Raw genomic sequence first — 12928 nt, 5'->3', positions numbered from 1 at the left:
GGATGGATAGCAGCATCACTAGATATAAACAAACTGATTAACAGACAGACCTTACATATATACATGCTTACATCTCAACAGCTTACTACAAAAATGGCAGTCAGACTTGCACGTGCTCAGTATTTATACACTTGTGCAAGCCCTTGGATAGCTTCTTAAAGAGACATACACACACTGATCTACATCCTCCCTCTTACAAAGATTGCCTTTAAATGAAAATGACATTGCAGTTTGTCATGTATTAATATAGATATTTAGAAACAAACACAATGTCCATGTCCAACTTGCTGTGTATATATAACATGGTCTGGAGATGCGGCCGGATCTCGTAACATAAATCAGGACTGGGCTTAGCAACCGGGACAGTCTTCTGTTAAACTCATAGCAGGAACTTTGGGATTCATCACAGGACTGGGAATATTCTATGGAACAACTTCTGGAACTGGAATACTGGACAACTCACACTGAGATGAAGAGTCTTTCTCACAGGCTATATGCTGCTGTATAGGCTCAGACACAAGTATCAAATGTTTCTGATTCAGCGTAAAGTCAACTCCTTGTGATTTCACAATGTACAATCTCGGCTCTGGGCAAATATTCTTCAAGACCAATCTGATCATAACCTTTGGACTTTTGCATCCTTACTACTTCTCCCTCTCATAATGTAATGAGCAGTTTGCTGGTCTTATTATAATAGGACTTCTGGATTAAACGCTTCTTCAACAGATTGGTTTTCACTGACCATGTTGTTTTTGACGCATGGAACCAACAATTGACTACTGATTGGTAATGTGGTTCTGGGGTCTATATTAGATCACCGAACGCTTAAAAAAACGAACGGTGATTAATGGACCCTATGTAAACGAAAGTTTACAATCTCTAATTGTCAGAACAGCGATTTTTTTTCCAAGGGGAAAAAAAAAAAATCGCTGTTCCAACAAAAAAAAAACACAAACACTTTAAACATTACATTAAGTGGGGGGCTTCCCCCCACACCCCCCTACTTAAATATACCAACTCCAAGACCGCACTACAGTGCTAAAAACAGCAAAGTAAAGAAGCAGCCAAGCAAATTCTTTTCCAGAGAAAAAATTTGCTTAAAAGCCGCTTTGATATTTTGCTGTTTCAGTCTTTTAGGTTCGACTAAGACACATTCTAAACAATGCGTCTTTGGTCTTCTAATAGGAACCTGTGGTTCTGGTTTGTCTCGACAGTAGTCTCTGAGCAGGTGAACCAGGATGTTTATCATGAGGAATGTTTCTAAGATTCAAGAGATTCTGGAAAACATCACTATTGTCTCATTTTGACTTCTCTGGTAACTCCTTTGCACTTTTAACTGCACGTTCTACCAAACCATTTGATGCAGATACTCTGGGCTACTTGTGACATGAGTCAAGTCCCTCTCTTTGGCAAATCTTTTGAATTGTTGTCTTGTAAGCTGTGTTCCATTGTTAGAAATAACTTTTTCCGGACTCGACCATGGTAGTCTGTGAATCTAGTTTAGCTGAAGCGGTTCTTTATATCGATGTGCTTTGTACTATTACACACAGAACAAGATTAAAGTACTCTCTCAATATCTTGTGACATAAAAGGACAAAGTACTAGTCCTCCCACCCTTCTTTTGGTAGAGTCTGCTCCTGGGTGACCTCAGTGTAAGATAGTAATGTAATCTTGTTGCAAAGACTTTGAAACAGTAACTTTAGGACCTTTCATGATGATACCATCGCCTGACAAAATCTCATCTCTGTATGATAAATAGGGTTGCACTTCTTGAGGTAAAGTAGATTGCTTTGATGGCCATTCTTCTTTGAGAAAGTGGTTGAACTTCTGTAAAACTGGAAACGTGTCTGTATGATCTCTGAGCTCATCAAGAGAAAGTGGTTGAGCTTCTGTAAAACTGGAAACGCGTCTGTATGATCTCTGAGCTCATCAAGACATGTGGAAGAAAAAATTCTCACCTCCATGACTTCAAAATCAAATTGCTCATTCTCATGCTGTTAAGTGGTTGATATGGGCGATCTGGATAAGGTATCAGCAAGATAAAGAAGTTTTCCTTTCTTGTACACAAGTATGAAATTATAATTTTGCAATCTCAACATCATGCATTGCAATCTGGCTGGAGCTGTATGCATAGGCTTTCTCAAAATAGTGACCTACAGGTTGGTGTTCTGTTTCGATCTGGTAGGTCTACCATAAACATAATCATGCAACTTGGAACATGCAAACACAATTGCCAAAAGCTCTTTATCTGAGTATAATACATTTCAACTTGAGTAAGAGTTCTGGACGCATAAGCAACAAGTTGACAGTCTTGTAAAATGACTGCACCAAGACCAAATTTTGAAGCATCACATGAAAGAGTAACTGGCTTGTGGACATCATAATAACTGAGTAGGTGGACTGGCAACTCTCTTTCAGGACATCACATGCTCTCTGGTATTGCTCTAACCAAGACCAAGATACATCTTTGTGTGTTAGCTCTCTGATTCAAGTCTGGAATGAACTTGCCTAGGCAGTTGACCATGCCAAGAAAACGTTGCAGGGCTGGGACATTGTCTGAAGCTGGCATCTTGAGAGTTGCTGTTTGCTTAGAAAGGTCTGGTCATAAGCCTGAACTGGTAAATAATTGACCAACACAAGTGAATTCTCATAGCCTGAATTTGCATTTCCGAGGATTCAGCTTAAGATTCACTTGATGTGCCCTTTCCAGAACTTTTCTGAGGTTTCTGTCATGCTCAGCTTCACCATTACCTCCTAATAGTATGTCGTCTACTGTGATAGCACAAGGATACCCAGAAAAAATTTGCTCCATTGCAAGTTGAAAGACTTCACCTGCAGAATTTATCCCAAATGGCATTCTCAGAAATCTGCACCTTCAAAACGAAGTACTGAAAGTGGTTAACAATGAAGATTTCTTGTCGAGCAAAATTTGCCAAAATGAACTCTTTGCATCCAAGACAGAAAAAAAAATAGTGGCATTTGGCATAAGAGAAGAAACTTCTTTGACTGTACACATTGGATGATGAGGTCTTTTCAGTGCCTTGTTTAAATCTCGTGGAACAATACAAATTCTGATGTCATCTGAGCTTTTCTTATGAAGTACCATCATGGAAGATACTCACTCAGTCGGTTTGTCTACTGGACAAATCACACCTTGTTGCACCATTTTGTTTAATTCAGCTTTGACTCTAGTCTGCATAGCTATTGGAACTTCTCCAGCTAGCCTGACAACTGGACTGACATCTGGGTCTAACTTCATGGAGTACACAACTGGAAGCTTGCCTAGTTTGTCTCTGAAAAGATCACCATAGGTAAAAAAAATAGGGTTCCTATTGTATTATTGACAGCTTAGGTTGTCAAATGCTTAAATATCGACACCTAAGCGTCGAAAGCTTACAATAGCGAACGGCCACATAATCAAATTCTTTCCTCAGGAAAGAATCTGCATGGCCATTATCGGGGATTTGCCCTTTCCCCAATGTAGAGAGATCTCGGAGTTGGTATATTTAGTTGGGGGGAGCACAGCTCCCCACTATGTTTGAGTGTGTTTATTTTGTTTACGGACGGCCACGCAAATTCTTTCCCGAGGAAGGAATTTGATTATGTGGCAGTTCGCTATTGTAAGCTTTCCATGCTTAGGTGTCTATGCTTTAGGATTCAACAACCTAAGCTGTTGATGATAAGATATAGATGCAAAAAATATACTGGGTGAAATTAGAAAAGCGGTCTCTTAAGCTAACATGGTGGACTTCCTTATTAAATGAAAACAGTCCCATTTTCAAAGCGTCTCTGAAGCCTAATAATGACTGCACATGCCTCTTGTCCACATAAAATAATAAGTCATAGCTTCTTCCAGCAGAGTAACATGAAAGCACTATTGAGCCTTTGGTTTGAATCTGTTCACCGCCATAAGCAACAAGCTTCCTGCACTTTGTCAAATCAAGCCTTTCACCAGCACATACTCTATCAAATGTTTCTGCAGACATAACATTGCACTTTCAGCCAGTATCAACTTTGAGCTCTGTGGGATTGCCATTTATCCAAACAGTACAAAATACTTCATTCTTGGCCCATACATCTACTGCACTGACTGTTTCACTAAGCACTGACACACCATCAACATGAAAATAATGAGACCCTGAGTTATGGTTCTCTAATTGATCAACCCATATCTTAAAATGTCCCCCTTCAATAAAATAATTTGTGGCCTTTGATTTACAAAATCTTTTGAAATTATTCCATTTATTACATTTGTGGCATTGTTGACCAAAAGCTAAGCATTTCTCTATTTTAGATTCGTGACTGGTACCACAATTACAACAGTTGGCAATGAAAAAATTGGGTGTTGGCCCTTGCTTTGAGTTTGCTGACTCATTCTTATGCTTCACTGAGGCTGTGTGATCTCTGGAACTTGCTAGAAAGCTCTGGGGTTTACCTGTGAACGTTGCAGTTGCTGCCACATGCCTCGGCCTGTTTCTTTTAACCACGTGATACATGATATAAATGAGAGCTTAGAAGCGACTAGAAACATGTCTTTCTCATTTGTAAGCATATCTGTGTGCTTTTCTGTGAGCTCATATATCTGACAAATCTCAATGCTCTTATTCAAAGTTAAATCACTGTCACAAAACAAAATCTTTCTCACAGCATCATCTTTAATACCACACAAAAGTCTGTCCTTTATCACCTCATCCCTTAAATCACCAAATATGCACATTTTAGCCTTATTTCTCAAGTTAGTTATATATGCTGCAAAAGGTTCACCAGGCTTTTAATCCCTTGTGTAAAATAAGTGGCTTTCCATTGTAATGTTTGTCTGGGGGGGGGGGGGTTACACATTTCTCTAAATTTACATTTTAAGCACTCAAGTGTCCTCCCTTGACTCAGTACAACAATATGACGTTTCCCTCCACTCCTGTAAAGATAGCAGGTGCATACACAAATGAATGTTCCCTTTCAATGGATTCTGACCCAGCTAAATTAAGCAGAATAAATGCCTTTGCACGGTCATCTTTATCAGAAAATGCAGCCTGTATGGAAATGTCGTACTCTTGCTCAAACACTCTCCAGTTCTCTGCAGTATTATCAAACATAAGTGGACCAAGTTTTCGAAAACTGTCTACCATGCTCACAAATTACAGTACAACAAAAATGCAATCCAGGACCACTTGTAATTATATACGAATAAGATGCCTCTCTGCAGCTTGCAGTAACACTCAAATGCACAATAAACTCTTCAAAATACTGTACTTTGCAAAATATGCTCTGAAATGGCTGCATTTGCAAAATAACTTTACTGTAACACTGCACAAACATGCGAACACTTCATACACTTCTGAGAACTTGGATAGCTTTATTTAATAAAAAAAATATGTGCTTTGCAAAAAATGTGGTTGTTTCTTTTCATTTTATTTGTTTTATTCGTTTTATGCAATTTGGACTTTATTTCGAACATTTTCCATAGTAATTTGAATATTTCTATCAATATCGGACATTTTGATTTATTTTAAAATTGTTTAAAGCATTCAGTATGCTTTAATATTTTGCGAATAAGAAATAGTATGAGCAAGTTTTAACTTCTGAAAATTTTTTCTGACCTGTTTTGCAAATTATACGTGCAGTAGGGATGATCCAATCCTATATATACCTCTAACTAGATGGATGCCTCTTGGACTTAAAGTGGAGAAACTGGAGTTCTTTCTGGCCACAAGTTGTTTCGACCACGTGTCTTCTGAGATCTACCTGAAAACATCGAAAGCTTGAAATGCTGACGACGAGAACACAGACACAGGAAGACCGACAATGGAAATGATCGACAGTTCAAAATCCCGACACTGAAAACACAGACATGTGAAACGAGCGCGACTGTGAAAGTATGCGATAGTGACAGACGTTAGAGTTAGGTTGTGGGTAAGGTAAGTGTGCATTAGTGACGGACGTTAGGGTGCAGGTAAGGTAAGTGTGCAATAGTGACGGACTTTAGGGTTAGGGTGCAGGTAAGGTAAGTATGTGATAGTGACGGACTTTAGGGTTAGGTCACGGGTAAGGTAAGTGTGCGATAGTGATGGACTTTAGGGTTAGGGTGCGGGTAAGGTAAGTTTGCGATAGTGACGGACCTTAGGGTTAGGGTTAAGGTTAGTGCATAGATAGTTATGTATGTAAGGTTTAGTGTAGGTTTGTAAGGTTTTTGGTGTGCTTGTGTTGTGTGTGTGTTTTTCGGAAAAGGGATTTGCTTTGCTTTGTTGACTGTCGGGATTGTGGTTTGTTGGGCATGTAAACTTTTGTGTTTTTGAACTGTCAGTTTTGTGGTGTCGGTGATCTCGTCAGTGTTTTCGCATGTCGATGTTTTCAGATAGATCCGTTTTCTGACACCATATTGCTCGTCCCTCTATACACAGAAGACAAAGCAGGCAGAGTAGTTCATTTATGCTTTATTACATAGAAACACATTAGGATGGATAGCAGCACCATTAAATACGAATTAACAGACAGACCTTACATATATATATATATATATATATATATATATACTTACATCTCAACAGCTTACTACAAAATGGCACTCAGACTTGCATGTGCTCAGTATATATACACTTGTGCATGCCCTTGGATAGCTTCTTAAAGAGACATACACACACTGATCTACACTAAGCATAGCATTTTGCATTATAGGATCATTCTTAAAGATGGGTTAGGCCTTAGACTTAACACACTGACCTTAAATGATTCTCCTTGTAGGCAAAGAACAGCTGCTCCCCATTCCTCTTAATAAAGGTTACATTATTTTTAGAAGTGAAGATTTTTACAGCTGTTGGCATTATTTGTTGCTTGCTTACTGTTATGCAGGAGCCAGACTAAAGCTCCATATTAGCCCTATAGGGCAAATCATCCCTTGTGTGACTTCATTACTTCCTGGCACTGACTTTATTTTTGCTGGTATTCCTGTACTACTTCCTCAGACTCAGAACTAGTACCACTGACTATTACTGTTGTGCTGTTTCTATGTCATATAGATTTTCAACAGATCTTGCAACAATATAATACTATCAATTAATATTCTTTTCCAACACATTGTATTTCTATGGAATCCTGTATTGTTTTCTGATCTTTGACAGCCTTCAGTTATTATCATCATCTCCAGATTAGACCAAAGGACCTGTTTAAACTTCTTCTCACAAATATCTAAATTAGTTTATGTCTGAAAGATGCTTTGGAAAGCTGTATTTTGTTAACTCATACTTAGAAGCATATGGTCTTCTCAAAGTAAAAAGCACACTTTCAGAAAAAGAACACAGTACAAGCCCTGTTCTTCTCTCCTAAGCAAACAGTATTTGTCAAGCCATGGAAGCAAGACAGTAAATTAAGCACTTCTCTCTGGCCCCAAAGGTTTTAGTGATTTTATAGGTATCTTACTAAAAGAAGTTATAAACTTAATGTCATGGGACTTGCTATACTCATCACAAATAATAATATATACAATTTCTCAGAGGTCAGTACCGGTGCCACTTTTGTTTTCCACTTTTATTAACTTCATCTCTCTTAATCTTCCTATGACAAACATGATGCTATAAACTAATGATTCTGTCATTTGCCATGGACAATTTTACCAAAATCGCTGAAAGCACACTAACCCATGACCTATGGTTACTTAGCAACCAATCCATCAACAAGGAACTTGGTATAAACTTCAAAATACAAGTACCATGCTCACAGGAACCATGAAATGCTTCTCAGACCTCTCCTTAAAATCCTAGTTCCACCATAAAGTTTCAATGAGCAGGTCTCAGTATTCAAATAGTGGAACACTGGATACACAGAACTGGGTACGAAACACACTGGAACCAAAATAACTCTATCTAGAAACAGTTGCAGGATCTTCTATGTGGGTAAGACAACCAGGACTTTAGGTTGTCACACTGGTGAAGATGTTAGAGCTATAAAACAGTCAGATTGCAACAATGCACTAGCAAAACACAGTAAGGTTTGCGCTGTTTTTAAAAAGTTTTATTTTTTGGTGCTTCAAAGAGTTGACACTAAATAATCTGTGCAAGATTATAATAATTATTTAGAATTTAAATGGCATATTTTTCTGAGGGCTGATTGCCTTTCAGGTATTAATGAGACCATTTCTATTAAGAGCTATTTAAGATACCACTATGTGTGATGTTTTATATGTGCAACAAGTTGTAAGAATTTTTATGTTGGCACTTTAAATGAATTTTAGATGAAACTGATAGAGTGGTGTGACTGGTTCGTTTGAATTTATTGGTTTGCCTATGCTGGTATTTAAGATAACCGATTTTATGTATGGTTATTCTGAAGAAGTTCCATAAGTAAAGTGAACGAAAGCGCTGAATTACTTTGGTTTCCTGTGATTTTTTTTCTGCAACAGATTGGTCCTTTGGGTTCTTTTGGCCTCAGTATTCAACTACTTTGGTTTGAGATTGATCCATCACTCACTTTCACTAAACACATAAGGACAGTGAATAAAATGAAAGGTATAAAAAATTGTTCCACACAGTAATAGTTTCTCTAAATAGGAAAGGAACTATTTTTTTTTTTACAGGTAAGGGTATAATCCTACACACGCCTGTAATATGGCTTCATATTTGCTACCATTTCCTCAGCAAATAATGCAACTTATTTCATCCACGTATTAGCAAAATTTAAAGATTCATGAGCAACTTACTACTACATTTCCCTACAAAAAATAGTCTTAACTTTGCTCTACAGCACAGCTAGTTTCCCCTCATTTTAGACTTATGTATATCAACTGCTGTCCATCTCGAATGCATACCTTTCATTTTAAAACCTTTTCTAGAAACCTTTGCTCCACCTCCTCCTCTGCTTGTTCTACACATTTACTACATTTAGTACAAACATTTGTAACAGTATTCCTGATGCTGTATGTGTTCAATCACTTTTAAATGCCTTTCTTTCAAGGCTAAAATCATTTTTCTATTTGTTGAATCTGACCTGGGGATGGAGATAAATCATTAGCAAGTTCCTACCGTTGGTCACAAATGAAGCCTATCTTCAAAGTGCAAATCTCTTTGAAGTTATGGTATTTAGAGCTTTACACTTTCATTTGCTGATGACAAGCAAACATGTTACAGCTACCAAACAGATTCTCAAAGAACATCAAAAGAAATTCAGGGAGCAAATCCCCCAGGTAAACTTAAATTTGCAGCTGAGACAAATAACAGCTTTTAAGTCAAACTCCAAGGTTCTCAGCATATCATTTAAAGTTTGTGTATGACAAATACTGGATGCTCTTGAAAGTTAAACAACCAAACTATGCAAAGAATCCCTCCCTCTTGCACAATATGTGGTAGTACTGTGGATATCTCTACATAAACAGTATTTGGAATGATGCAAATCAAACTGTAGAACAGGTAGTTTCATTTACCTTATAGCTTGTCCACCAGGGGAGGATATGTGTGGTAGGGGAAACTACAAGTTGCAAATCTTGGTTTATGCAGTCTGCAGCTCTTCCTAGGCTCTACACAGCATCTCACTGGAAATCTCCACAGCGACTGTTGCACAGGCAATATATAGCCTTTGTGCACAAATATGGAGCAATGCTTTAAAGGTTTACAGCAGCTGTAGATCAGTGTGCGTGATACACCTTTAAGAAACTTTCTAGTGAGCCTGCACATACATATAAGTACTGAACACGTGCATGCAAGACTGCCATTTTTGAGTGAACAGCCAGAGTGAGAGCATGCAAGTATGTAGTCAGTCAGTTAGTTAGATAATTTGTTTAAGTTCAATGTTCCTGCCATCCATCCTGATATGTTTGCATACCATAAAGTACTTAAACACCCAAGCCTCATCATCTTCTTAATGCACATAAGATGAGCAACACGAAGTAAGAATGGGATCCAGAGTTACAGTCATGAGGCAACCGGTTAAAGCTGGAGGAATATATATATGTGTGAATCATCCCTACTGCTCAAATGACTCGCAAAGCAGTTCAGAAACAAATTCCAGGTACTAAAACTTGCTTAAATGATTTCTTTCTCTATAAATATAAAATGAAGCACTCAGAGCACTCAAAACGAATTTCTTATTAAATGAAATGTCCGAAACTGCAACATATTGATAAAAATAATCGAATTACGAAAACATTTAAAACAATATCTGAATTGCATAAAATGTACAAAAAAAGGAAAATGACTAGGTTTTTTGCTATGTACTACTTTTTTGTATTAACTAACGCTATTCAAGTATCCAAATTGTGCAAAGTGTTTGCAAGTGTGTGCAGTTTTACAGTGCAGTTATTTCACAAAGTACAGTCATTTCAAAGAATATTTAGCAGAGTATAGTCTTTCAAACTGTTTGTTGTGCATTTAAATTTTATTTCAAGTACCTGGTGTGTGTGAAATGTTTTACATAATCACAAGAAACATTTTGCATTGTGTTTTACTATATTCTGTGAGCAAGGCAGAAGGATTTTGCAGACCTGCACCTACTGTGCATGATAAGAATATTGCAGAAAATTGGAGAGTGTTTGAGCAGGAATACAATATTTTCATACAGGCTGCTTTTTGTGACAAAGACGCACGTACAAAGGCATTTATTCTACTGAATTTAGCTGATTCAGAGGCCAATGAAAGATAACATTCATTTGTTTATGTACGTGCTGTGTTTGCAGGGGAGGGTGAAGACTGCCATATAGTAGTGCCAGCTGAAGGGAAGACCCTGAGTGCTTAAAACTTAAATTTAGAGATATGTGTAACCCCAAACAAATGTTATAATGGAAAGGCACTTATTTTACACAAGGGATCAAAAGTCTGGTGAAACTTTTGCAGCACATATAACAGCCTTATTTCTCAAGGTTAAAACGTGCAGATTTGGTGATTTGACAGATGGGTTGATAAAGAACAAGCCTGTGTGTGGTATTAATAATGACACAGTGTGAAAGATTTTGCTCCGTTTCAGTGATTTAACTTTAAATAAGGCCACTGAGATTTGTCATCTATACAAGCTTACAGAAAAGCAGACAAGTATGCTTACAAATGAGAATAGCTGTGGAAGGCATAGTGACAAAACTCATGAAGACAGTATGCAGCACGTGGTTAAATAAAACAGGCCCAAGCACGTGGCAGCTACTGCAGGTCCTGTAACAGTCTCTGGGAAAGCCAATAGTCTTTCCAGCAAATTCCAGAGCATGCTCAGTGAAGCACAAGGGTGAGTCGGCAAAGTCAAAACATGTGCCCCTACCTAGCTTCATAGTCAACTGTCATAGTTGCGGTGGTAATCATGAACCCAAAAGGGAAACATGCTTAGCTTTTGGTCATTAGCATTATTCCTGCAATAAGTGGAATCATTTCAAAAGGTTTTGTAAATCAAACAAGGTCCATTCTTTTATTAAAAGAGGGCATTCCAAGAGGCAAGTTGATTAATTAGAAAGCTGTGACCCTACTTTTTATGTTGATGGTGTGACCCTACTTTTTATGTTGATGGTGTGACCCTACTTTTTATGTTGGTGGTGTGACCCTACTTTTTATGTTGGTGGTGTGTCTGTGCTTGGTGAAACAGTCAACACAATAGATTTGTGGGCAAAGAATGAGATCTTTTGTACTGTTTGGATTAATGGGAGTCCTGCAAAGCTCAAATTAGATACTGGCTCAAAGTGCAATGTTATGTTAGCAGAAATGTTTGCTAAAGTAAAAGCTACAGAACAACGTGATTTGACAAAGTGTGCAAAGCTTGCTGCTTATGGTGGTGAAGAGATACAAACCGAAGACTCAGTAGTGCTTTCATGTTATTTTGCTGGGAACAGCTATGACTTGCAGTTTTACGTAGTCAAGAGACATGTGCAGTCACTATTTGGCCTCAGAGACTGTTTGAAAATGAGACTGCTTTCACTTACTAAAGAGGTCCACTATGTAAACCTGCATGACAACAGCTCAAATTTCACCCAAACTATTTTTTCTGAGCATGCGGATATTTTTGCATTCAAACTAGGCAAACTATCAGTTGTGTACCCTACGAAGTTAGACCCAGAGGTCAGCCCAGTTATCAGACCAACACAGAAAGTTCGAGCAGAGTCAAAGCTGAGCTAGACAAAATGGTGCAGCTTAAGTAATTTGTCCAGTAGAAGAACCTACTGACTGGGTACCTTTAGTAGCTCATAAGAAAAACTCAGATGATATCAGAATATGTATTGATCCAAGAGATCTGAACAAAGCATTAAAAAGACCTAATCATCCAATGAGCACAGTCAAAGAGGTTGCCGCCCTCATGCCAAATGTCACTGTTTTTTCTGTCTTAGATGCAGAGTTCATTTTGGCAAATTATGCTTGACCGAAAATCTTCACTGTTAACCACATTCGGTATGCCCTTTGGAAGATACGGATTTTTGAGAATGCCATTTGAGATAAATTCTGCCAAGGAAGTCTTTGTGTGCGATGGAGCAAATTTTTTCTGGCTATCCATGTGCTATTATAGCAGATGATATTCTAGTAGGAGGCAATGGTGAAGTCGAACATGACAGAAACTTCATGAAAGTTCTGGAAAGAGCACGTCAAGTGAATTTTAAGCTGAATCCTCAGAAATGCAAATTCAGGCTATGAGAAGTTACTTATAGTGGTCACTTGTTTACCAGATCAGACTTATGACCAGATCCTTCCAAGCAAACAGCAATTCTCGAGATGTCAGCTCCAGACAATGTCCAAGCCCTACAACATTTTCTTGGCACGGTCAACTATCCAGGCAAGTTCATTCCAGATTTAAGCCAACGTTCAGCACCATTACAAGAGCTGACATGCAAAGATGTTATTTGGCCATGGTCAGATTAGCACCAAGAGTATTTGATGTCCTAAAACAGAAAATTGCTAACCCACCAACTCTCAGCTAATATGATGTTCACAAACCAGTTACTCCTTCCTGTGATGCTTCTAAGTTTGGTCTAGGTGCAGTC

The 12928-nt window shown here is 38.1% G+C and overlaps 1 protein-coding gene across 3 annotated transcripts in view; it reads right to left on the bottom strand.

Annotated features, from left to right (window-relative positions):
- Positions 1-12928, bottom strand: part of DEF8 (differentially expressed in FDCP 8 homolog) — a 1140218-nt gene that overhangs the window by 592359 nt on the left and 534931 nt on the right. The window lies entirely within an intron of this gene.

The sequence above is a fragment of the Protopterus annectens genome, chromosome 8.part1 (assembly GCF_019279795.1).
Source record: "Protopterus annectens isolate FY-2018-M chromosome 8.part1, PAN1.0, whole genome shotgun sequence".
NCBI classification, from domain to species: Eukaryota; Metazoa; Chordata; order Ceratodontiformes; family Protopteridae; genus Protopterus; species Protopterus annectens.
This window is presented reverse-complemented; position numbering and strand designations above follow the sequence as displayed.